The sequence below is a fragment of the Vanellus vanellus genome, assembly GCF_965231255.1.
Source record: "Vanellus vanellus genome assembly, chromosome: 6".
NCBI lineage: Eukaryota > Metazoa > Chordata > Aves > Charadriiformes > Charadriidae > Vanellus > Vanellus vanellus.
In genome coordinates this window covers 40950242-40974583 of record NC_138911.1, presented here as the reverse complement: position 1 = coordinate 40974583, position 24342 = coordinate 40950242, and the positions used below count along the sequence as shown (strand labels likewise).

The window sequence follows — 24342 nt, the reverse complement described above, 5'->3', positions numbered from 1 at the left end:
AAGTGCAGTCCTCAGCATCTGGTTTTGAATGGCCTCAACAGGGAAAACTTTATCAAAGAAAAGGCTGATCACGTTCTACTGGGCACCTCAGGAAAAACATTTTTCTCTAGAGTCAGTCCAGAATGCCTTCTCTACAGGCATAACTAAAAGGCCAAAGTCTGATTTAAGATATTACAAATTCCTTTAATTGATCTCTCACTTCTGTTACATAAAAGTTTCTCACCAATATATGACTTTTTGAATGCTTACCTAACTCTTCAGGGGAATACTTTAAAAATAGCATTTCCAATTTTTTTTTTTTTAGGGCTCCTCCAAGCATTCCAGTGTGATCATACATTCCCGCAAATACATGGTTCTTTCTAGTAGAAAACCTTAATGAATAAATCAAATTTCAATTTTTAACTTCCTCTATTAAAAAGCACATTAATGAAATAATTTCCTCTCTTTCTATCCTGCAAAGACTTAATGCAGAAAAATTGTGAAAAAAACCCCAAAGGTGTATTTTCACTAATTGAAATGGTTAAGGGAAAGTCCTGTTACACTGCCCCAAATTCCTTCTCCAAGAAAACAAGTTTAGCATTGAAAAACCTCTGTGCTGTCTTGACAGTAACATTAAGTAATCACAACATTAACTTAGTAAGTGCCGTTAGACAACTATCCAAAATAAAAATAAATAAATAAATAAAGTTAATCTATGATAAAAGCAACCTCAAGAAATCATACTTTTTTTTAAAGTCAGAGGTAAAGTAACTTAGCAAACACCATTGATAGAATGAGAGTGTTAAAGGGAGGCAGGGTAAAAACAAAACTGCATTTTCTTACTGTTTTGGTTTCTAGAATCCAAATCCAAAGTTACTGAAGAGGAGAACCTGGGATACTGAAAAGAAAGAAAAGAAACCATTTACTCAATGAAAAGAGGCTTATACGGTTTAACTTTAGTATAGTTTAGTTAAGTTTAGTTTAGTTGAAATAAAAATTTGCATGCATTAACAAACACATTTTGTTTTGCTTCTCTTCTGATTTTAATAAATCTAACTGGTAAGGCCCTTGCATGCTTGGGAACATCTCACACATCTCCATGATGAAGAAGTAACTCAGAGATTTATCGGACAAAGATATCACAGAACCTTAAAGTAACATTTGGGGGGAATCAATTGGGTAGACAGCAGTGAGAATTTTTTGCATCAGGTGGCAGTAGATGAACATCTGTGGGGAAGCCAATAGCAATAGGAAAGATGCAAAGTTTGCCTGACATGAAGTAAAAGAGCAATTCTGATTGGGAAATATAGAATGAGCATATGTCTGCTCCACATGGATATTAAACTTTGGATGACATTTTCCTTAAAAAAGAAAAACATCTTTTAATATTTCCTCTTTTGCTGTGGACTATTTGCTACACTGTTTGTAATAATTTGCGAATCATCCTTCAGGCAGAACTTAACCTATCTAAATGCAGAAAGATGAATCTGGAATACTATCAAAGCACATATTGAATAAAAAGCCATTCTGCTTCAGCAGCAACACAAGAGACCTGTTTTGTATTATGTACATGAAGTGTTTAATTTAAACTGTTAATAGTTAACCATGTCTGGCCTAGAGCTGTGCAGATCTGGGAAAAAAAAAACAAACAAAACCAAAGAACCCTCTCCCTCCCTTCAATTCTTTCTTCTCTAAAGTCAAAGAGAGAGAGAAAAAAAATTTTGCAAACTAGGAAGATTGCTTATGTGAAATATCTTTTTCCCAGAATGTGCAGAGAAAGAAGGTAAAAAGTTTATAGCTCACACTGAAAAGCCTAGTAGCCTTAGGCTTACCTGTATTAAAATGGCTGGAAACCAGGAATACCTTACAATGTGTTTGAAGTTCAGCTCGAGGTTGTCAGGGGAGCATACACAAGGCATTTATGAAAAACGTATCTTAGATGTCTCTGGTTTTCAGAAGTTCAGGTGTATGTGGTTAGCTTTGCACAGAGGAATCCCAGCCTCAGCACGGCACTTAACTCCGTCTCTCAGATTAAGTGGATTTGCCATTATTCAAAGTGCTTTTACATATTTAATTAAGAAATGACACTAAAAAAATATATTTATCATTCATAATGAATAAGCTTATTTTAATAAGCTGTCATGGTTTAGGCCAAATCCACTACTGGGGACCTGAGGGACCCCAGATGGGACCAACAGATGCTCCCCTCTACACCTCTTCAAAGAGGAGGAAAAAGAGACATGAATTTAGAAGGAACTAAACTACTTTAATGAAATATTAATAATAAAATAAAAAGAAATAATGAAAAATATACAAAACTGTATCAAGATCCCGAGATGAGTCCAAGGCTGGACTCAGTGACGGACGGGAACTGTATTCCAGATCTGCATTCAGGATCGGGATCAAAGGCAGACGAACAGAGTCCTCCTCAGACGTCGGCCATTGAAGGAAGACAGCCCTGACCCTTTGATCCCTCAGCTTTTATACTGAGCATGAGGCAGATGGGATGGAATACCCCGTTGGTCAGTTTTGGGTCACCTGTCCTGTCCACTCCTCCCTGCAGGTGGGACCCCACTACGCTTTTCCGCTTCCGACCCTCCAACGGGGCAAATAACAAAGTTGGTTGGCCTTGGCTGTTGTAGCAATAAGCATAAGCAGGAGCCTCTCTGCACGCCATGCCTGGGCATCGGCTATAAACAGTTGGGCTTATCACTCTGGGAGAGTGAACACTGTCTGCACAATGTGCAGTTAATGTCAGTAGTTAGAAGAGGCCCAGCTAAGAAGCGAAGTTACTGAACAAAATTGGTTCTGTTTTACCTCAAACCAGGACATAAGCAAATAACTATTCCTATATTGAAATTTTCAATAAAATTCCATTTTGGGGAAAAAACAAGTTATCTCTTTGTTTAATCCTGCTTTCAAAAGATTCCAGAAATTGAATGGTTTCAGACTTGACATTTAATTCGTACAAGTACCATAGTAAGTCAATTTTAAATTAAATATTATAGAATCCAGACACTGCGTACTCTTCTATAATTAAACTAGCATATATACAGTTCAAACAGAAGGTAAAAGTTCAAGATCTTCTTTGCCTAAAGCATTTATATTTTCCACTGAATGTAACTATTGTCCAAGGTTGTCTGTTTTTGGCATACAGATTTGAAATGATTCCTAGCCCACTGAAAGAAGAAATTCAGTTTTAGGGAGAGTGAAAATTAATTTAACTGCCTAATCATTCTTTCTCTAGTAAAGGGATAAAATATGTACTAATAGATGTCAATAAACTAAAAGAAAGCAAACAGAGAAGAAATATATAATTTCTTGCTTAGCGACCATTCTAGAAAAGGATAACAATTTTAGTCATAATTTACTCAATGTAACATTCTGAAAATGTCTAATAATGGACAATAAAATGATGCTGAGTATTACCCAAAATTAAATGGTATACAGTATTATAGTCTTGTAAAAGAACCTTCCCAGGGTTTTTATTCCACAATAATGTCCCAGGAATTCAGTAATACTTCCTTGATGAGAACCAGTGACTTTGTTTTCCTTTTAGGCCTGTCTTGGTTTGGTTAACAATAGCTTTTTAAAAGGTAAATATACACTTAATTATTTCTCTTCCTTTTCACAGTTTGGTCTGATGGAAACCTAGCTTACCAAAGAATCTACATTAGCCTTTGCTGGTAATACACAGACAAAATACTGTTTCTCATATCAAAGTGGATTCTGTTGGATTTTATGCAACCTTGGGAATTCCTATCTCATGACAGCCATAACTAATTATTAATTTTTTTCTTCTGTTGCCAAGTACTTGTGGACTACTAAAGCAAATCAAATTATATTTAATTCAGACCGTCCCAAATCCAGTGGCAACCTAAGATTAATGGACTTCTTCACCCTTATATGACTTTGTCCGCTTTTTGATCAGCTCAAGTGACCATGCTGTAATGAAATTACTGGGGTTTATGAGACCAGAACTAAGAGTCAAGAAGAGATGAAAATGGACCTAATGTAACTTACCAGTCCCCTAAAAATGTGCCCCTTATTAAAATGAAAAAAACTTTAACAACAAAACCACTTGCTTATGTAAGGTGTCATTTTAAAATACTTTTACTATTCTTTTCCAAATAAATAAGTACCTGAAAACTTATTTTGTTTTCAGTTCACACCTACTCCCAACTGCAAATTGTACAGATACATGACAATGAATAGTGATGTAGAACAGGCAGAACAAGGCAAACGTATTTCTTACACTTGATTCTTAACACTTGTTTAGATTTTACTGTGGGTTAATTAAAACCATGAGAAAGCTTGGGAATTGGAAAACTTGAATTAAATTTTAAGAATGCCATTATAAAATAAAGTACTGAAAGATAATAAAGTAGTAGGACGATAAATGTTATTGGTTGAACAGTTAATATAATACAACTTAAATGCATCATCCTTGTACTTCCAGTAGATGGCAGGTATAGTACTTCAAACTTTTAAAAACTCAACAAAACTCTTTTCTTAATTTTTTTAAACAATAAGATGCTATTATCTAGGAAATTTTGCTTATAATTTGAAATTCTTTCCATATACATGTATTTTTACATTTAATATCCTTATGGAAGATATACCAAGAAGAAAAGGAATGTTTAATACAAACATATTATATACTACATACACTACAAATGTATTAAATACTTTTAGTAAAGCAAATTGTAAAGTAATAAAAATAGAAAGAACACACTGAAAGAAACTCACAGAGACTGGAATGCTCAGAATAATATTCACAATAAAATAAAAGCCACAACTGGCAATCTTAAAATAGGAATTTGAAAGAAGACACTTTGTATTTATCTCTCTTTTTCAGAAATCTACCTCTTTTTAAGGCAATGGATATTTTTTTTTTCCATAAAGGAACTTGCAGTTTTCTTTTATGTGTCACTGAAAAATTAAGAACCGTGACAGTCAAGCATTTACAAATTCAGAGATTCCAGCAGTAAGGTTGTCAGCTAAACCAAGATCAACATACACAAGAAACTGACTTTTTTTTTTTTTACTGCAAGATTAAGTAACAAAATCCTACTTGCAGCTCCCCCCTCTCAGAGCACAGGAGAGCTAATATTCAGTTACACGTTAGTGACAAAATCTTTCATTTTCTTTCCTTTGTTCAGTCTGTGACCCCATGCCTTGTTCACTGCACACTGCTACAACTTCAAACTACTCTGAGGCCTACCTTATTAATTTCTGTAAGTGCATTTTTGTGTGCTCATTGGTTTCATAATGTCATGAATACCACTTTATCCTGACCAAGTTTTGGTGAGCTGACTTTCTGATATCATGTCTGTTTTAGAAAGGGGAAAACAGATGCTTTGAGATTAAGGTCAAAAGTATTTGCAAGTGTTCGGTGAATTGTCTGACTTTTCTGGCAGTGTTATAGTGTTATAACATTAAAAATATGTTAAAAACATGAGTGCAACTCAAATGCAAAAAAAAGACAATTGCACACCTAGTGACAATTTCACACAAACTGCCATTAAAATCACCATCTAAAACCAATTTCCAGACAGATTTCCCCATCTTCATCATGAAACCATATCTTGTGTTCTCTCTATTCCATGTCTTATTCCAGCTTCTGCACAAAACAGAGCAGCACCTAGTTTCTAGCTGGTTTCCCTAGACATCCGCTGTTTGGTCACACAGCACTGAAAGAAGGGGATGCAGTCATCCCACAAGAGTCTTTACTCTTCTTGGTTTCTCTGCTCAAGCTCACTATATGAATATTAATTATTCTGCAGCTCACATCCCCCAACCACCTCTCATTCGATTCCAGATGGTTTATCTTTGTCCTTAGTTAACCCTTCTCTCCTCTAACCAATATCGGCGTTAATTGGGTTTCCTTTTTGTTTTCTTTCCATCCAACCTTCTCCCTGGCCTCTCATGTTCCCATATCTGTCAGACTATTTCACTTCTTCCTCCACATTCTAAGTCAGATCAAATTTTCCTCTGTAGTTCCTATCCCTCCTCCAACTTTCCCCGAAGACAATACACCGGTATCTTGTGTCAAAGTTTTGGTTTTGGTTTAACAGCAACTCATTGCCCACCTTCATTGTTTCACAGTTTACACACCCAACTCCCTTCTTCGTTGTTCCTCCTTGATTCAGGTGCTATGAGTCCCTTCACCCCAGTTCTAAGATCCAGCCTTGAATGAGACGCTTTCCCTTTTTGTGTTGTCTGGAAATCACAAAACAAGGTATTATATCATATCATGAAAAAAACAATAACAGATGATCATGAACACACCGATATCTATTACGCTCTTCAGTCCAGTGCCTAATATTGACTCTCTCCCTAAATGGCGACACTTGTGCAAGGAAGCCTGGCTTTTGTCACGTACTTGAAAGTTTGGCTGCTCAGTCCCACTGTGAAGATGGCAAAAGTCCAATCTTGTCAGTAATAAGAGGCATGAGAGATGCAACCGATGACGGAATCAACACTGAACATTATGAAGCAGCTACTGAGCAGGTATAAACTGAAGTATCCTAAAGGCTTGTTACCTGAACAAATTTTCCTGTTTCAAGGAAATGGGAAGACTTCCATACAAATAAAAAAGTTGCCAAATCTCCTTTTCTGCTTATAAATATGTGAACTGTAGAGTTTTTCAAGGAAAAGAGCAAGAAAGTTTTTTTACATGCTAATTTATTTCCCTTGGCTTCATTCCTGGAAACCACGCAATTAGTTTGGGCTGAATTAAAAAAATAAATCAAAATATATTTTCATGCAGGTGCCAAACATGAAGGACTTCAGATAAATGCATAAATTAAACAAAGTTGTATGCAACAGATAATAGAAAAGTAACCTTAATAAAAACCAGGAAACTTCAACAACAGGTGATGATACCAGCTCTGCATTTAATGTGTTCATACAAAGCAGATGCAGTAGCAATAGCCTTACAGAAAAAAGCCCTTCACATAACTTTCCCAGTGTTTCATCTGTGCTCTGCCTATCTCCCGCTTTGGTCATTGCACTGAGGTCATAGTTTGGAACACGAGAGTTGGTTTGGTTTGAGTAGAAGAGGAATTTCTAGTGAAGCCAACCATGTCTTTAATGCAATCTTATTTATTTATCAAAAAAGTACAAAAATCTCTTTTTTGTACACAGAAGGAATAAAGTAGGAGATACTATCTTTGTGTACGTTGCCATGCTTCAGTTAGCAATCAGAACAAAAAGCTGCTCCCAAGCTTTTTTTTTTGAGGATCAGGCTCCCGGCATTTCTTTGGAATTCTGTAGCATTTCATTCTTTGTCATACTTTTTTCTGTTCCCCCCTCACACACATAGACATAACACGCAATACAATCTCTTAATTCATCCACCTTCAGATACATTTTTTTAAAACACATCCAGAGGTTTCCTCTAATTATAAATATATTAAAAAATATAGACACTAATTATAGAACAGCCTGAACTGTTTAAGTCTTCAGCCAGTAGCCATTTTTGCAAGAAATGTGTTACTAAAAAAAGGTAACTAAAAAAAGCTTTTTCAAAGTGGAACTTCTTTAGATCAAAAAATTGAGTTTGCACAAATCATTAAAAATTCTAGCAAATCATTTTTCATTTAAATGGCTTACTGCATATACATGTTACATACATACATGCTATGCACGATAACAAAATGACACTTACCATACAAATGTGAAAAGGACAATTATCTTAATTATCTTTTTGGATAATAAAGATGCTTAATGCTGATGAAAAGACATGACTTTTGATTAGAACTGAGTAACACTATTAACCTCAGCCATTATAATATTTTTGGTCACTTCTTTTCACGTGGGAAAAATAATCTTTCCCTGAGAATGTAGAAAAAAGGTAAGCAATAAAAGAATAAAAGACTTCTGGAAGTAGGCCAAAATAAACAACATTCACTACTTAATAATATTGCAAGACTGTCAGCCTGATTCAGTCCAGAGTCTTGAATCTATTCCCTGTGAACATATTACTGTTAAAAAAAGACAAGGAAAAGAGAATGGAGTTTTAACATGGCACTCTGTAGTCAGTTTATTTCACAAGTGTTGAAGGCTAGTTGAGAAAGTGGAAAATTTTTGAAGATCTTGTCACATGCTCCAAATATGTCAAACAGATCAAAAACTAAAGCTTCAACTGTATATTTAGGTATAACACTACATACAACAATAACTTTTTTTACACTTCTCTTGCAGTATGATAGCAGTGAATGTATCCTGAATGCTCTTCCTTTGTTTGCCACAATCAACTGTGGAGTATTCCTGAGGAATTAACTTCCATCACATGTTTTTATTCTTTTTCACATTACCACCTACCAGGACCACAACACAGAAAATTGCAGGAGGACATTCCTATCACGCAAATCTCCAATATGCCACCAGTATATAAAGCAGCAAGCCCCCCAAAAGATACATAGTAATACATGACAAAGACTAACACAGAAGAGATGAACAGGGATATCCACATTTTGATTAATTTGTGGAATATTCTCTGTACTTCAAATTCAATGTAGATATCCTGCTATGTGGAATTATCAGTAACATCACCAGATGAAATTATTTAAATATTGTTCTAGTAATGCAAAGTTCCTGAAAATTAAAAAACAAAACAAAACAAAACAAAACAAAACAACTGAAACCCCAGAAATTACCTTGTTTGTGTGGTTTCAATAACCTGCACTGGGAAACTGTCCAGGGTTAGCAGCAGTCTAAGAAAAAAAACCCCAAACAACAACAAAACCCCCAAAACCAGATCCAAAAGGCAAAACCAATATCCCCCACAAATCACGGTTGCCAGTATTTTGAGTCATTTTACTGAAAAGCTGCACAAACAGCTGTACTCTCTTCTTTCCCCTGGCACATTCAGGTCATTCTTTTGTCACCTGTTCTGTCAGCAGAGGATAATAAAAACTATTTTTTTTTCCTCCAAACAAGATCTGCTTTAACTGAAATACTCCAAGCTGCTACACACGTGTAGTGGAAACAAGGCCTGGCCTAATCAGTTTTCCTTCTTGCTCAGTGACAAATACAGTAGAGAGTACCACAACCTCTGGAGGCTCTGCCCAGCCAGAGCTCTAAAGCAGCCCTGGGCTTCTTGTTTACTTGTAGATGTCAGAAGCAAGTTTCCTGTTCTCCAGAGGCTTAGGCCAAAAATCTAATCAGGAACACATGCATGGAAGTGGGAGCCATTAGTCTTAGGAAATTAAGTCATTGAACTATGAGAAAAAAAGGTTTGAAGTAGATGTTTACTGGAATTTTCAAAATCATTATTTGAAATACAGCAGCTAGCTCTCTCTGAAATTGAGAGTGTGACCGGACTAACAGGACCATTTTGAAAACACTATCAAAACTTTTTAAAAGCATGAATGCTGGCACAAATTCCACAAATAATGATAGCAGAATATAGGACTGGAGAACATGTTTCCTTCAGCATCCCTGTAGAGACAATGGAGAGAGACAAGCGGCTCCAGAGGGTGAGCCAGTTCATAGAACACAGAGCGGTGCGTATCTCTCACCATTGACTATCTAAGGAACTTAAAATAATTCATTTATAGGAGCCTCTGCTAAGTGCTTTAAGAAACATGGGATTCATCTGAACTAACGGACAAGAGGATCTCTAGTTTCATGAGTTCAAAAAGTTCAGGGGGCAGGATATAAAGTCATTCAGCATTAGTGTGGACCAGATACACGATTTTGGGTAAATTTTCAATAGCCCTGGAACAGAGAAGGAACACCGAAGCAAAAAAATAAAGACAAACTAGCTTAATGTGCATGGACTTAGATATCTAGGACCTTATTAATCCAATTGCTCCTGAAGTCAGTGTCAATCTTCTTCAGAATAGAGACAATTTTAAAAGGGAGAAAAGAAAAATATTAATTCCCTTGATATCACAAAGACTGGAATTTTAAATGTGAGCATCAAATGAGAACACATAGTCTCAGTCCTGTTGAAAGGTTTCAATGTTTTTTTCATATGAAAGAAAGGTAAGAGAATGAAGAAAGAGGTATAAATTTGAAGTGATTATGTTACAATCACCAAAGATGATGCTGGCCACACATTTTTTCTTTTGAGAATACAAAGTGTACTTGCCTTAATCATCACATCACCATGGATCCATCAGTGTTATGGAACACACAGTGGCGTAACTGTCTCTTCGGTACTGAGTATAACTACTTTAAATAGGGAGGTGATCCTGGTAAGAAGGCCTGGAGCAAAAGAAAGAGAAAATAGTAGTTTTAATTTTGAATTAATTGCTTGTAAAATAAAGTAAATGAAAATATTTCTCTTCTTACCTTGGAGTCCAGTAAGTTGTCTGTAGGCCATAGTACTCTGGCATAAACCTGGAACGTGCAAGTTTTGCACATAAACTAACCTATTAAATTTGTCTTCACCTCATCATGGCTAATTTAATTCCCAATTTTTCCAGGATAGTTATATCCAGCTGCCATGCCTTGTCTTATATTTAGGCAATTCTTGGAGTGAAGCGTGCTAACAAATTCTCCTGTGCTATTATAGAGTCTCAGGTGTCAGACTGCAATGTGACACAGTTGAATGTTTCTAATACAATGATTTGTCAGTCCGTATGTTTCAATGCTGAATTTTTTATTATGTTTCAGAACCGGGCCAGATCATAATTCATATCTTCTGGTTTGGTCAGGTTGTAGTCAGAAAGAATAAAAAAGTCCCTGGTCTGTTAATTAAAGACTACATGTAACAAAGAGCTGAGTGTTGCAAAACAGATGACTGATTTGCCTTCATTATCACGTCTTCTTATTCCTAACCACCATTTTCTCCGAGGCAGAACTATGCAAGTATTATGAAGATTTCTGATGTGAAGCAAGCCATGCATCAAACTTTCATCAGGAAACATGGTGGATCTTCCTTTTATTCTGTATCTCTGATGTTTAATTCACTGCAAATTAAGCAGTGAATTTAAAGGAGGACAAATTGCCAGACAAATGCTACCCTGCGTAGGCTGTTCTTTGCAATATGTATAGTTGAATTAGAAAAAAGGTCAATTGCATCCCGAAATAATGCTTTAGAAGTTTTTACTATCAAAAGTAAAACTGTATGATGTCCACAAATATGAGAAATTTATTAGAGAAGAATCATGTTAGTATAAAAGCTGCTGTTTTCAAATGGAAAATATTTACAAGATCTCAAAGAATTATGAATATTTTTTTTTCTTTTGCAGAAAGCTTTCTTTCTGTGGAAATGTCTTTAAGCAGATTATAGTTAAATCCAATCCATTCTTCAGCCAATATCACCTAAGGATTCTTTTCAAACTACCTTCATGAACAGACATTAAAACTTGCTATCCAAACTTCTTGTTTAAGTGTGATAACTAAGATAAACCCTAATTGGATGAATTTATTGTAATTTATATTACATGCACATATGACTGCGATTGTTGAAGTTTATTGATTTCCTGTGAACATTTTTGTCAATAAAAACAAGTTGTACTGTGGAAAAAGAACAGAATATGCATGCATGCAAATACAAATTTCTTTATGTGAAGTTTAAAATATATTTAAGAAATATTTTTGAAGTCACTGTCAAATATTTATGTAGAGCTTTCAAAGTTTTCATAAAATGAAGCGAGACTTAAAAACAGAGTCACTAAACGCAAAAAGAAAAAAATAGTTCTATAGACCCAGCTAATATTTTGAAAATACATTTTCAAAAAGTTCATAAAACCCTGTCTCTCTTCTGCAAATAGCTATCTGTGGGATAATATTCATGAACATCATGGGATTCCTATCCCTCCAAGTATATATTATTGTATTCCTGAAAGGAATGAGGGAATGAGGGAAGCGGGCTCAGACCTTTGCCATGAAACACTTCAGTTACAACAGCTGGGCTTTATCCCAGGCAGAATAAACTTCTGACAAAGAGTTCTGGCGGAAATGTTGAACATCTATCTTCATGAACAGTATACAGGATAAATGATCCAAGTGATCTTATTTCAAGAAGCACTTTGTGAGTGTTAACTAGAGAATTCAGAGCTTAATCCAGCTTCTTACCATATATTCAACATAAAGATTTAATTTAATCTAGTGTTACGGATGAAAATTTAAATATGCCAGACTCAGGAAATTCAAAATGCAGGTTCTCACAGCCACTGGCATTGAGCCTCTTTGCAGAGATGTAAAATTTTATTAGAACAATGCTGGGAGTATATGCTGCTGTGGCTACAATGCAGTTAAGTGACATTTGCTGTGAAAAACATAAACTGCACACTGTTCACATCCTCTTGAATTAACATAAATACTTGTAATGAATATAATATTTGGCATTCCACACTGAATTGTTTTGGCTTTTGGAAATACAGATGATTTTTCATTGGAAAGCACATATGTAATCTACCAACTACTTACTCAGTTTGATGAAGTGCTGTATTTTAAATGTACTTCAAATCTTTAAATATATTAGTAGCTGATATTTTCAGTTCATGGTTCGTATATTTTGTCTGTTGCAAAATGTCTAAAAAGGTAACATATTCAAAACTTTAACTGAAACCCCTGGGGGAGAGGAGATTGATTGAAAGGAGAAAAAAAAAATATTTTCTGATCATTTGCTCCTGTCTTTTCCCTCCACAGTCCCTAAAGAGTTTAAAGTACAGCTTTGTACCGGTACAGTTTCTATTTACCTTCTTTGAGGTATTGCGTTGCTGGTTGAAGACTCACAGAATTTATGAAACTTAACTGAATGTATTTGACTGTTTTGGTGAATACAGAGAAAGAAGCTTACAATGAAGAACAGCTGCAAGGGTCTACAGAGCATAAAGATCAATCAACCTAATATTAAAGATGTGAGACACTGGAGTGCTGATAAATGTAATTAACTATTTCCTAGACCACATCACCTGAGATTAGGTCAAAGTAATATAGACCGGCTGTTCCACGATCCCCTGACCCCAACTGTCATTGCTGCAATTAATATGGACCAGCCATACAGGACCACCTAGGATTTTAATGAGTCAAGCTTTAGACAAATGCCTGCTCTTTGCTACATCTGTGAGGACGTTCACATCTCAGTGTCTTGAAGAAAGAAGATATAGAATTACCTAAAACTACTATTTCATCAAATTTCTTCAAATAAATCAGATTTATGAAAACAAAACAAAACAAACTTGTAACACATTTATATAGATACTTATAAAGAACTTTCCACAATGCTGTGTGCTCAAATCTGAACTGAAAGAAGCAGTTGAAGGTTTGTACCAACACACACACATGCAGCCTCCATCCACTTCAGAGGAGAGCGTATTCCTTCTTTCTTGGCAGGAGGCAGGTGGGGGGCAAGTGCTTATTGACCTAATTTGACATTGGTGACACCCGAATTCAACCCCCTGCGCGATCACAGAACAAGGTGCTCCATAATTTATGAGGAATTGTCTCAGCTGTAAAGCGCAGTGCACTGGTATGAAATTAAGCTTTAAATAAATTAATTTGTGTTCCTGTAGCTGGCTAACTGCAAAGTATAAAGCTTATACGTATACTAGTTTAAAGCAAGACTGCACATCTTTGTTTTCACAAAGTATCATGAATAACAGATGTGCTTCATTTCACAACTCTCAATATGGGAACAGCAGTTCTGCTTTGCTTTGCAAAGCTGCTGTAAAAGATATACCTCAAAAACAGTGAGGTATTCAGATAGCATGGTACAAACACTTAGAAAAATGCTAAAATACATTGCTACTCTAATAGCAGCAAGGTAGCCAGTGGAAGTCCACTGATTTGTGTCATCAGCAAAGATGTCTTCAAAGTAAGTCTGAAAAAAATGAAGAAAAAGGATATTTTTTCTTACTTGTAGAAATATTAAAAATGAGTCTTTACCCTGACCCATAACTAGAATCTGAAAATGTAGTGGCAAAGGGACAAACAGTATTTAAAAAAAGTATAGCCCATAGTCTGGATTAAATCACAAAGATATGTTATCTGCCCACATCACAGAAAAGCTTGAATCCCTATATTCAGATTGTCCCACTTACAGTCCTTCTGAAAGCAAAAATCCTTTTCCAGCTGTACAATTCAAATAATTCAACAGTTGCTGAATTAAACTGAAATAGGAAGTGGCTTTTCTTTAGAAGTTATGGAGCCACTTCCTGAGGCTGCACTGTGTGTTGCTTTCATAATACACGAAAACTAACCCTAACATCACAAAGGTTCTTTAAGACTCTCATTAGTCATGATCAATAATACAGCAAAAAGCTAAATCCTTCTTTGTGCTGTATGCTGCAAAGCTGGCTATGGTTTGCTCGTTGAAACAAATAAACTTTAACAAATAAGTACTATTTGCTTGTGCCAGTGCAACTGACCCCAATGCACCATAGCATCATTTCTCTGCAAGTACAGCATTCCATCATTATGTTTTTGGTATTAGGGATGTATATTTACAGATATACGCTTGTTGATTCAGGTGCATTTTCAGTTTTTAACTGGGTTTTTTTCCATTTTTTAGTGACTAATAAGAATTTTTTAAAACGAGTTATTCAGAATCAGGTTAAAATGAAACCGAAAGATATTTGAGATCCTAAGGTGAAATATTTAGCAACTTTTTCTTCACCTCTAATATCTCATGACACAGCTGTACTGAAACTATCAAGGTATAGTGACAGTGGTGGTACCCTGAAGACCAGATTATCTGATTGTCCATAGACATTCACACATCAAGTTCCAGCTCCTAGAACCTACAGAAAGGAAACCACCTGACCCAGGGGGATACCTGCTAAGCAAAAGAGTAGAGCAGCCTGTATCAGGTGCTAAACCATTGTCATTGTACTTTCTGTACATATGTGCCTTGGTACACCACAGAAGCTCACCAAAGAAGGTCTATTCTTTGCCTTATTGGCTGAGCCTCCAGGCTAATATTGGAGTTGCTCCAGTAACTGTCGTGCAGAAAACAAATTTCTCCTTGAGGTTAAACACCATACTCGAAATGGTACTTTTGACTTCATTCATTCGGGGCAGACAGAACAGATTCCATATAAGTTTATATTTAAGGCCAAGCACCTATCTCAAAACCAAACAGACACGTATGGGTCGGAGCAGGCAATGGCATCTCTGTAGCTGAGAACATATTTTATATCCTTGTAATGGCCAGTCTTATTCTGCTTTTTCTCTGTCTCTGTGGTGCAGAGCTGCAGATAGTCCTATTCCCCATTCACAAATGGTACAGCTATTAGGAAAAAATGAAGGAAAGGAATGTAGGGAAGTGAATGCACAGCCGGAACTGGTCACTGATGAACACCAAAGGTTTGAGGGACATGATGACATCGGGTACATAGCTGTGCATGATGCTTGTCATGAATGCATGCTGCAGCCGGTCAATGTCATCTCAGGATCTGATGATACCGGTTCCTATTCCAGCACTACCTCTGTCTGAAAGAGGTGTAGCTATCTTAAAATACTTCTTGAAATGTTGGTTGTTCTTGCTTTAGGTGACACCTGAAAAGCACCTCTCGGAATCATAAATTCAGACTAAGTTCTTTATTCTGTCTCAGTTTAAGTTTGCATGGAAAATTCTCTAGGCTCTACAGGCTCCTTTTTTTGCTTCCCTCTCCAGGAGACGTGATCCTCCAAAGCATTTTCAAGTCTACAACTGAATCTTTATGCTCACAAAGAATCCACTGATGCTCTTTGCTAGTCTTGCTACCTATGCAAAATCAATTAGAGGACTGGGTTCTATACTTAGAATAAAAAATAATTATCTTTTATATTTAAAAAACAAAACAGGTTACAGGTGGTTAGAAAGATATACACATCCAAGAAGATGTACACTCACAAAGACGACCATAGTAAGTTGTCTATTTTTCTCTCCTGGTTCTGGAGTTAAAAAATTGTTGATAACAAGTTCTCGAGAAATGAGAAACAAATCTGCCTTATAGACCTCTAGAAGAGAGATTTCAGAGACAAATATATTATCATGTCTTTACAACATAGACCCAGAATGTTAGTCTGATACTTTCTTGTTGAACCTAATAATGAGTAGTACAAAATTTACAATTTTTAGAAAATTATCCACTTGTATTTGGAAGATATCCACATATGAATTTCTCCACTTTCTTTGAGAGACTCCACAGGGAAAGATGAAAAAGTGTGCCTTATTTCTATAAGTTTGATTTCAACTTTCAGGTTTTTTTTTTTTAAAAGTCATTTTTCTAAAAAATCCTTTATTCTTGATAGTATGTAGCACAATCAAGATCAGATTACTTGTGTTTATTTTTATATTCTCCTGTTTGTCTATCTATATTTCTATCTAATTTCACATTGTTATATTCTTTTATATCCCTGAAAGACATTATTCTAATCAAGTTATTTTTAAGACTCTTTGCATGCTTCATTGTGTCAAGATCCATTAAATTTAAACATAATCAAACACAGTTAACCTGTTTGAAATGTCTTTCTACTGTATCTTACAATTTCCTTGTTTATATAACCAAGGATGACAATGCTGCAGCATTCTTTAGGGCTTTGTGTTGAGACATTTGTCTGCTATGACAAGGAAAAGGTACACTTTTTTTTTCACTGTGATTAAGCCTAAAGTTTGGTTTAAATGAAAGGGCATTTTATTTTATTACTTCAGGAAGTATTCAGCAATTAAGTCTTTTTTATGTGCAGTTATTTTTCCTATCTTGGAGTAAGGCACAGGAACAGAGGTTTTGTTTCATGTGTGTCTTTAGTTCTACAAGGTTATCCTAAATAAACATATGATGCAATTGTTATAAGAGTTAAGTTATTTACAAGGCTTGTATGGAACAACTTTTAGTGCTCATATAGTACATAGTATCTGGTTACATGGTTTATGAGTCTTTTATTTGTTGCATGTAAGGATGAAATGAAATGTTTCTTAATTTGAATTCCAAACTAAAAAGCTACGATAAAGTGAAGTTAAGATTGCAAGACAGTGACTGTAAATGAAAGGAAGATATAGTTCTAATTATCTTAAAACCCATCCTGCTGAATTGTTAAGGTTAAATTTTTACATGCAAACATGTTCAAGTAACACACTGTGATGCACAATTGTAGCATTCCTTGCAATAAATTCCTTTCCTGTGAATCTTCCCTCTTTACATTTTTACCTTCCTCTCTCCTGCAGGTTCCTTGGGATGCCCCACTCCTTCATCCTCTCCCCTCCTGTGTAAAATACTAGGTTCCCCCACAACGTTATTCTTAGCTTTGGCTTTTCAGTTTCATGTAGTGAAACCAAAGCAGCAGCAGTAACCAACTTCAATAAACATTAAAAGATCAATGACAATTTAGGTAAGAAATCTATTGATTCCCTGTTCCTATGTGCAATCTCTCTTAACTCGTTAAATCATTACAAGTAAGGAAACTTGCACAAAAGAATAGAGGAGCGGTGTTTATCAACTGTCTTATATCTATTGTCTCAATAATCCCACCTAAGTACTACCTGGGCCCATATGTGGTCTTAGTATTCATGCAGCAATCGTTAAATAATTTAGGTTAACCATAATTTAATTTAGTCAAATTATATTGTACACCAAATGTTGTGGATAAAAATATCAAACCACATAAAAGTACGGTAAAAATAGTTGTAGTGGGACTACTGATTCTGCGTGGGCAGTACTCTCATTCCCAGGATATGGAGTATTTTTCGAACTGCCAAAGAATTTCAGTGGAAATGACACGGATGCTTGGACAGCAGCCACAAAAATATTAGTGTTAAATAACAATATAACAGGTTCCTGATGTGTAAAAGAACAAAGTCTGTAAATCAGTTATGCTTGTATGTATTAATAAGTGAACAGTACTTCAAGAACTTTGCTATAAGAAAAACAAATTTAACGGGAATACAGCATAACTGATTTTCAGTAGCATACCTATTTTACTAACAGAGTTATCAATCTAGTTACAAGAAAATTAGCAAAATATAGCAAACATACTAGCTGCTTGTTGAAAATTATCCCCAGCTAAATAGTGAAAATCATGTAATCATTTCTGAAGAGGAAACAGCTGTTATATACTATTACAAAGTATGACTCTCAGACAGAGAAATTTCAGGTCACTGCAGCCCAGAATTCTGTAGAACTGCACAACAGTGACATTCAGGAGACAGTTTAGTGAACTGGTGCTATGTACACAATAATAAAAAAAGTGTCCTTCACACAGAGTATACTATTCAGAAATCACCTAAGAAGTAGCAATAAGAAATTTCTGAACAAAGCCGATGCTACGTCTTCTTTTAAGGTACAGTGACTACCTCATTTCCAGGATCCTCAGAATGGGAAGCACATCTCTCAGACAGCAGTTTTAAGAGCAATGACCACCTTGTTCCAGAAGTATCATGCTCCTAAGAACCAGAGAGCCAGTCAGGACAATTTGCACAAATATACACAAACAACGCCAAAATACTCATGCTTATCTGAATACATCGGTTATTCTATTGTCAAGCCATAACAAACATCCTCAAAGCATACTTTGGAACAAATGGAGCATGTCCTATCCCGGAATTTTTCGAGTATAGTGAGGTCAGTTTGGAGCACAGAGGGAAAAAAAACCCACATCAAAAAAATTCTTCCCTCCCAAACCAGTCCATTTTTTGCTCAAAGAAAACAAACAGAGTATGTAGATGTTTGACATAAGAAGGCTTTATCCTGCAATCTTTCAGATCCTATTTTAATGTTATCTACCTTGTATGTCCACAGTCATCCTTCCTAGAGATAGGCTTACATAGGCAGAAAACAGTTTTGCCAGCCTAAATCAGATTTTAACTTCCATTCCCAAGATACTAAAAAATAAAAATATTTTTTTGCAATCCATTTATAAAAAATACTACGTTGAATTGTCCTAGATTTTTAAACTTGAGTTTTGAAATTTTAAGCTTAATATTTTTAAACGTTTTGTCCTAATTATCTAAAACATTTAGCAGAAAGTCATGGAACATAATACTCCAAAACTTTCATTTTAGACACGCTGAAGCAATTTCAACAATTGGAAACATTTTTTAAAAAAACTAAACAACAAAACCAAAACAACAAACAAAACAATTTAGGAGATTTACTGACAGTATTCACATCAACCATTTAGATCTTAAAATGTTATAATTTTCTCACGGAAATAAGTAGCTCATCAGAAAATCTCTAACCAGTTCTACAGCTAACATCTGCTTCTTCTCTCCAAATAAATACCCAGGAGCTTACCTGTAAAACTATTTTACCAGTATTTCAGATATCAGCTACATTTAACTTACCAGTTCATCGTCCAACACAATACTGGTCCCAGATCCAGTGACATTTGCATTTCCAACTCCACTGTCCTTTTACTTTCCATCACAGTTCTCTACATTTCTTCCCAAATTTCATTCCGTTGTATTTACCAGTCTGTTTTTCTCTCTCTTCCTTGATTATTTTTTTTTTTCAATGCTCTGCCTTTGAACCAAAGAACTTCCTCCCCAACAGTGTCTGCTTCAGGAGAGAAGTTATGGGAGCATGCAGTCCACTTCAAACATTTCAGCATCTGAAAACAGTAGAAAGAAAAAATGGTTTCACTTTTGTAGACATGTCTTTAATAAAGCATGCTTTGCTGCATAGTAAGAATGCAAATGCCACAGTCTGTATTCAAGTGTAGAAACAGGAAAAGTTCACATATTCTTAACATCAACAGATTTGGCTGAAAGTTCAGTGTTAAAATCTAAGTCTATATAAAGAATATGTAAACCACATCTAGATGCAAAAGCTACTTACTCCTTGTAAAATTTGAGGTTTCTGCTCAAGTTTGGTAGTTGGAATAAACAATACATGATCTGCATTTCACAGATCATAATATAATGAAAAGGGACTTCTGGAAATATTGATCCACTTCCAACAGAAAAGATATATTGGATAATGCTGTCATCCATAATGCCTTTTTTGCAAGCAGGTGGCTAGTGCAGTAACATTGTTAATAACGTAAAAAACTTAGTAGGGGGCAAAAGAAGTTATAAAGTATTGAAATAATTTTTCAAATACTGTCTGATAAACCTAGGGGTTTATTTAAATATCTCACTGAAGCAATTACAAAATTATAAATACTTGTATTTGAAGATTAGTGGATGGGTGAGATACTGGAAGATTCAGAGTAGAAAAATGTATTTAGGGCACTACTGATGTGTGAAAGTAGTCTAGAACAATACAAAAAAAATGTAAACACTGGAAGACAACAGTGAAATCTGTATCACGCCAGCAGTGATTTGTTGTAAAAGACAAATCATGCCAAATGAATCAAATTTCCTCCTATTACAGAGCATAAGCAATAGGTGTGATGTTTTCTGACTGATGAGGTTTTTGACGCAGTCTCATAAACCATTCCTCCGAGCAAACAGAGCAAATTGGGTTGGGAAGAAAATAGCATGAGGTGGGCAAAAAACTAGTTGGGTAATAACACTCAAAGAGTGTTGGCATGATGGAATTCCATGGGTGTCTGTACTTCATCCTGCTTTATTCAATCCTTTACTAATGACTTGAATAATGACCATACCTTTTAAACTTGTGGGTTATACAAAAAGGACACAGACTGCAAATGCTGTAGAAGCGCTTGTGATTCAAATTCAAATAATCTTGACAAATTGTTGTAACCGCCTGGAAAAATAGGATGGGTTTCTATATAGATACGTGCAACGTAGGATGCTTGTGCAGGAATAATCAACTTCAGATATACAAAAATAGGAACAAAATAATTACTTAGCAGGAAGAGATCTGGAGTTTGTAATGGACTGTGCTGTGGGCACAAGTCAATATGCCAAGAAGCTGGACTGTTTGGAAAAATGGCATTGGGATGCCTGATCAAAGCTGTAAGCCTAGAGGTGTGTGTGTGTGTCAAGAATGTGCGAGATGAGGGAAACAGAAAAATTTTAGTGGTAGGACCCAAAACTGGGTATCAGCCCGATTCAGCAACAAAAAGTGTCCTTGCCTACTTTAACATTTGATCTGTTGTTGCAGGTCGAAGGTATAAACTTTCACGGATTAAAAGCTCGTTATCTTCAGCAGTGGCTTGGAAAAGTCCCTCTTCCACAGGCTCCTGCTCTGTATGGAACAGCCTATGGAGTCCAGCAGAGGTGAACAAGCGGAAGTGACCTAAGGAACAAAGGGTTTATGCCAACTCACTTTCTTCCTGGACAGATGATGCCTTCCTTCTGAGATAGAAAAGACACATTTCTCTCAAGGGAGAAAGAAAGATGACTACGTTCACATATTTGAATTCATATGTGCTGTCACAGATAATAAAATCTGCCTTTGGATCCCATTAAGAACATAACAAGCAGCTAAAGGCAATTATCTTTTACTCTGGCCTTGGGAAACAAAGAAGTTACCACTGTACTGAGTCCAAAAAGCTTGTGTGTGAGTAAACTCTCAATCTAAACTTGAAAACATTAAAAAAGGTTATATATGTCACTTTCTTTGCTTATTCATTCTAATGACTAATCATTTTCATGGTTAAAATTTGAGCTTTATTTCCAGTCTCACTTTCTATCCAGCTTCCAGAGACTGCTGCTTCTTACCGTTTTCTCTGCTTTAGTCCTATTATTTTCCCCTTGCCAAGATACACTATACTATTGAGTATACTGCCATGCAACCTATTTTTCAAAATACTGATCCTACAACTACATATGATATTCTACTACCTGCCTCACAAAACCAGTAGTAACAATCTCATCGTAATGACCTGTGTTCTACTCTCTACGTAAACAACTTTGACCTAAAAACTAACACCATCTATGTCAAATAAACTGCCTTATGGAATACCTCCAGTGTTTAGGCATATCCTGCATTATTCTTCGCTACGTGTGTTTTTTTTTTAAACTAAAACATATGCACCATATAATCACTTATGTTAAAGAGCAGAAAGATAAATGGGTAACTGGCTGTTCAAAAAGGACCAGTTACATCAGATAGAGGAAAGCACAAAGCAATAAAAACTTCATGAAGGGGATGTTTCTTACTCCCAATGAATAGAACAGAATTCCGTCTATACACTGCAGTAAGCTGAAAAAAAAACAAAAAGAAAAAAGGTAACAGTTTCAGAAAGGCATCTAAGTGGAAGGTCAAGTATACAATCCATGAGAACAGAGAGCACTGTTCACCATTCATACTGTAGTAATACAGAATAATTAGAAATAACATTACAGCAATTGTACCTTGTGGGCAACTGGGAGAGGTTTTCATAACATGACGTTACAGTGACATCCTCTGCTAACCGCCCTCTTCCTGTAGGTAGCTAGATGCATAAACTGTAGCCATGCATGGCAAACTCATTTTTTTCCCTGCGAGTTCATGTGGCCGTTCACGTACTGCTTAACTGAGCTGTACAGGTGCAGTGAAACCTAAACTTCCAGCGTTTTTTCCCAACTGTGCACGTACAGATTGGCTCAACCAGGCACGCACACTGTACCAGGTCACAGGCAAGAGAACACACTGCTGTGGATGGTCTTTTACCCTCGCTGGCATCAGCGCAGTAATTCTCCCATCTGGAAGGATCATGAAATAGATGACATTTCAGTCAGTACAACAGGCCAGGTTGTACTCAGGATCACATCATGTGATTTCACTGAATCCTTTTATAAATAGCATTTGTATGTGACTGGCTGACACAGCGCTGAGTAAGTCTGCCCTCATCTATTCTGATTACAAAGGTGTATTCAACATGGCTGATACACTAATCAAACAATTCAGGAACCTACAACTTGTTAAAAATGCTGTAGTTTTTTTTTTTTTTTTTTTTGTGAAGAAAAACTTGTGCCCGTGTCTGCACAGAGGACATGGATCCGTGGGTGAATCACAAACTATGAGCTCTATTACTACACTTCACATAGATGAGAAAACCAAGGATATATAATTCTCAGCATTGCTAATGCTACCTGTCCTCTTTGATTATTTTAAGAGTTGCAGAAAAGCTGTAACAATGTATAGTAACTACGGTAATATACAGCTGTCATTTTTCCACTCTTTCCCTTGAAAGCAAATGTCATCATGTGACTCATGTTGTGAAATGCTCAATTATGTGACCCTATAATTAAATACAGCAAGGGCAGGAGAGAGGGGGACAACTCACCACCCCCACTGCCATTAGAGCCACATCTGCTTTCACCACAGTGAGTCTGAGAGTAGTTGATGACACTTATGACACGTTCCTGCATTCAAGGATCACCTGAACAATGAAGCAAGGCTGCAGGATCTTCTAGTGTCTTTCAACAGGGGTGAAGTAGGAACCACCACCAGCTCTGGCCTTGCATTTGCATTTGAACTTATGACAGCCATTCAGGGATGGCACCTGGACCTCACACGCCCTTCCTGCTTACAGAGACCTCACAGTTCTCCCATGCTGACTGCTGTACAGAAAAGCTGCCCGGGCCATGGGATCACAGGAAGCTTGCAGTAGTTTTAACACCTCAGCAGGCTTTGACCTGGGAACGTAAACGTACATGCTCCAAAATATCCAAGCACCAAAACATCTAGGGCTGTTAGGAAACAGCCCATCACAATGCTAACCAGCATAACCAGGGTACACTACTGTACTGAAGTTGATTCATTCCTAAGGAAATACTGCAGACAACGGCAAAATTAAGTATTACTTTCAGCAACAAAGGCAAAGAATATGGTTGAAGATGATTATTACTCCTCATGTGATAAGAAAAAGTCTACTAAGTGGGACTAGTAAACACTTCATTCTAGAGTGCTGACATTTTCAGCAGATTTGGTAGTCTGTAGAAGATGCAGATTAAAATACAACAATTTCAAAACAAAATTCACCAAATTCAAAAACTCAAAACATTCAAAAATTATATAGACAGTAAGGTACTCTGTGTGTGCAAATCCCAGGTGGGAAACAAGCTGACAAAAATAAAATGGGTCCTAATAAGACAGCTGATCAAAATGAAACAACACTGCAGCTGTACAGTCGGTCAAAAAAACAAAAAAAAGCAGTTTGTAAATTTGATCAACCACTGCACTTGCAAACGTCCATTTAGTACTCCCACCCTTACAGGTGCCATATATACAGCTTAGGAGTTTCTCCGTCGGTACCTACAATGTTCACAGTTCACGCTTCTTATTGCCCTCACAGATTCCCCGCTGGAGGTGAGGGACGGGCGCTCCAGACGAGAGGCTGGTTGCCATCGGTGCCGCTTGTGCAAAGGGAGGAGGCTCGCACCGATGCCCGGAGCCGGGCAGAGTAACTCACCCTGGGTGTCGGTGGCAGGGAGCTCCTCCTCAGCACAGGCTGCACCTCACCCTGGAGGCTGATTTAGAGAAGAGATGAGCGCGAGCTGCCCCTCGTTTCCTCCCCAAAACCCAGGGGGGAACGCTGCTGGCGGAGCCGGCGCGGTGCCGAGCGGGGGGTGCCGGCTGAGGC

General features: G+C 36.5%; 2 long non-coding RNA genes across 3 annotated transcripts; both read right to left on the bottom strand.

Annotated features, from left to right (window-relative positions):
* Positions 1–249: 249 nt before the first annotated feature.
* LOC309673460 lies at positions 250–6141 on the bottom strand. Its single transcript, XR_014269319.1, has 3 exons — positions 6072–6141; positions 823–877; positions 250–371 (listed from the first exon to the last, which is right to left on the bottom strand). It is a non-coding gene; the product is annotated as an uncharacterized lncRNA (long non-coding RNA).
* A 3936-nt stretch (positions 6142–10077) lies between these two features.
* On the bottom strand, positions 10078–24223 carry LOC309673829. Of its 2 annotated transcripts, XR_014269346.1 has the most exons (5): positions 24172–24223; positions 21935–21977; positions 19208–19473; positions 18218–18307; positions 10078–10197 (listed from the first exon to the last, which is right to left on the bottom strand). It is a non-coding gene; the product is annotated as an uncharacterized lncRNA (long non-coding RNA). The 2 variants fall into 2 exon arrangements; XR_014269347.1 differs by lacking the exon at positions 21935–21977 and having other exon boundaries at positions 24172–24214.
* Between the last annotated feature and the right edge of the window lie 119 nt (positions 24224–24342).